At 54.8% G+C, this 5,000-nt stretch overlaps 1 protein-coding gene across 1 annotated transcript in view; it reads left to right on the top strand.

The window, feature by feature from the left end:
* Positions 1 to 3,905: 3,905 nt before the first annotated feature.
* The window catches only part of LOC121271123 (carcinoembryonic antigen-related cell adhesion molecule 5-like), a 55,628-nt gene continuing 54,533 nt past the window's right edge, over positions 3,906 to 5,000 (top strand). The window contains exon 1 of the mRNA XM_041176888.1: positions 3,906 to 3,970. The gene's annotated coding sequence lies outside the window, so the exon portion shown is untranslated. The remainder of the gene's footprint in view (positions 3,971 to 5,000) is intronic.

Raw genomic sequence — 5,000 nt, 5'->3', positions numbered from 1 at the left:
AGTGAGTGTGTGAGTGTGAGTGAGTGTGTGTGTGAGTGTGGACAGCTGGGTACTGTCACTGATTTCCGCCGTGTGTTCGGTCCGTGCTGGGGGTGATTTGTGGGGCCCACAGGGCAGAGTTGAATGTCCCAAAAAAAGGAAGTGTGAGGCGGAGGATTAGGGAGAGCTGCTACTTGAACCTGTCACCCAGCCCCAAATACCCAGCCGCTGTGGGTGAACAGAGGGAGAGAGACTGCAGTTCCAGTGGGCGGGCTCCTTTAAGGAGTGACAGGTACAGTCTGGCCTCTAGCAGGAAGCGTTCAGTTTTCAAAAATAAAGCTGGACTTGGGCACACGATATGACTCGCCAAGTGCACCCTTGTGCGGTCTGAGCAGCTTGACCCAAGTTTCAACACCTGCAGGGTCTGCCTGAGCCTCCTCCTCCACCCTGGATGTAGCCTCCTGGGATGGTAATGCTCGGCAGGGATTCAGGTGAGTGTGAGCGAGATAACCGGTCTGACAGGATCCTGCGCTTGCTTGGACTGCACTCTCAGTATCGATCAGAGTTCAGGGCACGCTCCACTTCAAACCAATGCTTTAAAGAGGCTCCAGAGGCGTTGAATAGACTCACCCAGCACAGGAGGGGGCCATTCAGCCCATCGTACCTGTGCTGGCTCTTTGAAAGGTCTACCCAATTAGTCTCCGCCCCTTCTCTGCTCTAAGGAGAACAATCCCAGCTTCTCCGGCCTCTCCACATGAACTGAAGACCCCTTGTCCCCGGTAAACCTCCTCCGCTCCCTCTCCAAGGTTTTGACGTCCTTGCTAAAGTGCAGGGCCCAGGATTGGACATCCGAGGCCTAACCGGAGGCTTATAAGTGGTTCAGCAGTAACTCCCTTGTTTTTATCCTCTGTTCCTCTATTAACTAAACCAAAGGTCCCATATACTTTTTCAACAGCCCCCTCATTTTCAAAGGTTTATGCACCTACACTCCAAGTCTCTCAGTTCCTGCCCTTCCACACCCCTTGAAAATTGTACCATTGGATTCATATTGCCTATCCTCGCTCTTCCTACCAAGATGTACGGCTTCCCGCTTCTCTTGTGACAAATGGCGCCCTTCGGCGCTTCAGGCCGACCCGCACCCAACAAGCTGCTCCGAAAACTCTGCTCGCGTTCTGACACAACACACCGGCCTGGGCATTTGCGCTTTTAAACCAGCCTGCCCGTGGCCCTCCTGGAGCCTGTTACCACTCCACCCGCCCCTGCCCCACCCCCACCCCCACCCCCACCCCCACCCCCCAACCCGCAACCCCCCCCCCACCCCACCCCCACCCCCACCCCCACCCCCACCCCCCTGCTCGATATCTGCAAGTCTGAGTCTCCTGCAAACTTTGAAATGACGCTCCATTAAACCCGACTCATTCTGACCTCTGTGGGAGAGGAGTGGTCCTCACCCTGGGCCCTTGCGGAACACCCAATGCACAGAGCAACCCCCCACCCACCATCCCCCCCCCCCACTCTGTTCAGAGAAACAGCCCATTTGCCACTGCTTTGTCCCTCAGCCAGTTTTGTACCTCCCCTCTATGACTTTCCAGCCTTGTTTTAACTACAGTCAAATTTTTTTGCCGAACTTGGGCTGTACAGATGCTGGAAGTCTGAACTCAAAGCTGCAAATGCTGGAAATACTCAGCCTGTGAGGCAGCACTTTGGGAGAGAGGGAGAGAGAGAGAGAGAGAGAGGGAGAGGGAGAGAGAGAGAGAGAGAGAGTGACAGAGAGAGAGAGAGTTTCGGGTCTGTGACCATTCGTCAGAACAAGGAAATAGTTTATTTCCTGACTGTCTCAGGTGAATTCAAATTCCCAAACAGCTAAGCTGGGGTCCAGAACTCTCGGAGTCTCCACTCTTATTCTGGACCTTGGACTTGACTGCTTCACTAACATAACCACTAGACAACAGGAGCCAGTTTGTGCTCGGTTTACCAGTGATAACCCAGGGGTGAATTCAATTAATAATTGCTCCCTCTACATCCTCCCTCCCTCCCCCACACTCTCTCCCACCTTCCTCCGCTATCTCTCCCTCCCCCTCTCCTCCACTCTACCCCTCTTTCCCTCCACTCCCTCCACTGTCTCTCCTTTCTCCCTCTTCCCCCGCCCTCTTCTCACTCTGTCTCCACCCCCTTCCTTCCTCTCTCCTTCTGCCCTCTCCTGCTCTCTCTCTGCCCCTCTTCTCTCTCACACCCTCTTTCCCCCTCCCTCTCTCTCTCTGTCTTCTCTCCCTCCTCCCTCTCTCCCTCCTCCCTGTCTCCCTCCGCCCTGTCTCCCTCCACCCTCCTCTCTCAATCCCTCACTCTCTCCTCCATCCTACCTCTCACCCTCTACCTTCTTTCCCTCACTCCCTGTCTCCCACCTCTCTCTTTTCTTCCTCCCTCTCCTCCTCCACCCTCTCACCCTCCACACATTTTCCCTCACTACCTCTCTCCATCCTCCCACTTTCTGTCCTCTCTTTCTTCCTCCACCATTTCTCCCTCTTTTTTCTCTCCCTCCACCCTCTTTCCCTCACTCCCTCCCTCGTTCCTCCCTCTCGCCCTCTATCTCTCTCACTCCCTCTTCTCTCTCTCTCCCTCCTCCCTCTCTCCCTCACTCCCACTCTCCCTCCACCCTCTCTTCCTCCACACTCTCTCCCCTCCTCTCTCTCTCTCACTCCTCCATCTCCCCATCCTCACTCTTTCCCTCCTCCCTCTCTCCTTCCTCCCTCTCTCCCTCTTTCCCTCCTCGGTCTCTCCCCACACCCCACACACCCTCACTCCCTCTCTCCCTCCACCCTCTTTCTCTCCCTCCCCCTCTCCCTCCTGCTCCCTCTCCCTCCTCCCTCTCCATGTCATAACTCACCTGTGGCGTAGGTCCCCTTGACAACCCTGGGCCTCGGGGTGAGGTGCATTACCAGCGGCTGACACTGCTTACCCGGTGGTGCTGTTGAGCCATGTAGAGCTGCCAGCCTCTGATTGGCCGGCAGCTTGCGGTGAGTCGGTCATCGCCCCCAAAACCCCAGGGTCCTTGATCGCGAGGAAAGGTCTGCCCGGTTACGTGCCTGATTGGAGTTCAATTCAGCGCCTGAAAAGAGGACCCACAGGCCTCTCGATGGCTGTCCAGTTGGCCGGCCAAACTCCCGGTACCTCCATTAGCTTCCCCCCACTCTGCCTCTACCCTATCCAAACCTTCAACCATCTCGATAGCCTCAGTGAGGTCACATCTAAGCCTCCTCTCGCTGTTCTAGGGAGAACAGCCCCAGCTCGCCCAACCTCTCCCTCACAGCCTCAGGGTCAGAGCTCCACCATTTTGGACATTGACGAGGAGGAAGTCGCTCGCTCTGTGGGTGGCGAATCTTTGGAATTTTCTACCCCGGAGAGTTGGGGATGCTCAAACGCTGGGCATACTCCAAACCGAACTTGGGAGACTTGCGGGCGTTGAGGGGTAGGGCGGGAGGGGGGGGGGGTGCGGAGTTGAGGTAAAAGATTGCCCATAGAACCATAGAAAAGTTACAGCGCAGAAGGAGGCCATTCGGCCCATCTTGTCCATGCCGGCCCAAGGACACCCAGGTGATCGCATTGAATGTGGGGAGGGGGAAAGCAGGCTCCAGGGGCTGAATGGCCTCACCTTCCTCCTGCTCCTCACATTCCTCCAACAGAAGTCCCGGATCTCTTGTGGAGGGGCGGGTATCAATGTAAACAGGTTGTTTGTAGGGCGCAACCACAGTCTCTTGCTCAACCTGCTCTGCTACTGTTCTGCATTCCTGTGAGGTTGAAACCAGGAGTCTGATCCTTCCTGATTCTCTGCACACACATGCACACACACGCACACATACACACATACACACACACGCACAGACACACACACGCACAAAAAGAGGAGATTCCATGACCTGCAGCATCCACCGACATCAAAAAGCCAACAGGGAGAGTTGGAGATTCATCGCGATTCACGCCCAGGGTTAACCAGGTAAAACATTCTGGCCACAGCTCAACTGGTCCAGTTTATTATTTTTTTGCATGCGATGCAGTGTTCAGGGACCCTCGCAGCATGGCAAGGGACCATTCAGCCCGTCACGCCTGTGCTGGCTCTTTGAACCAGCTCTCCAATTAGTCCCCTCCTCTTCTTCCCCCTCCCCTTCTTCCCCTCCTCCTCTTTTCTTCCTCTTCTTCTTCCCCCCGCCTCCTCTTTTCCCCCTCCTGCTCTTTCCCCCACATCCCTGCAAATTTTCCCCCTTCAAGTATTTATCCAAATTCCCCTTTGGAAAGTTCCTATTGAATCTGCTTCCACTGCCCTTTCAGGCATCGCCTTCCAGATCACAACAACTCGCTGTGTCAAAATAAATAATGTTTCACCTGGGCTCATGGATCTTAATGAATGATTGAATTAATTAGGCAATGCTTCAAGATGGGAACTTAGCCAGAGCTGTGTCTGCTGGGACTAGGGTTACCTCAGCTAGATGTTTCAAGACACGCAGAATTTGGAGAGAGAGACAGAGAGTGAGAGTGAGAGAGAGAGAGAGAGAGAGAGACAGGAAGTGAGAGAGAGACAGGGAGTGAGAGAGAGACAGAGGGAGAGAGAGAGGGAGAGACAGGAAGAGATAGAGAGAGGGAGAGAGTGAGGGAGAGAGAGGGAGAGAGAGAGAGAGAGAGACAGAGAGAGAGACAGAGAGAGAGAGACAGGGAGAGAGACAGAGAGAGAGAGACAGGCAGAGAGAGACAGGGAGAGAGTGAGAGAGAGACAGGGAGAGAGAGACAGAGAGTGAGAGAGAGACAGGGAGTGAGAGAGAGACAGAGGGAGAGAGAGAGGGAGAGACAGGGATAGAGAGAGACAGGGAGAAAGACAGAGAGAGAGACAGGCAGAGAGACAGAGAGAGAGAGAGACAGGGAGAGAGGGAGAGAGGCAGAGAGAGAGAGACAGGGAGAGACAGGGAGAGAGAGAGAGACAGAGAGAGAGAGAGACAGGGAGGGAGAGACAGACAGGGAGAGAGAGAGAGAGA

The sequence above is a fragment of the Carcharodon carcharias genome, chromosome 29 (assembly GCF_017639515.1).
Source record: "Carcharodon carcharias isolate sCarCar2 chromosome 29, sCarCar2.pri, whole genome shotgun sequence".
Taxonomy (NCBI): Eukaryota; Metazoa; Chordata; class Chondrichthyes; order Lamniformes; family Lamnidae; genus Carcharodon; species Carcharodon carcharias.
Note: the sequence above shows the minus strand (reverse complement) of the source record. Positions and strands in the feature narration are given on the sequence as shown.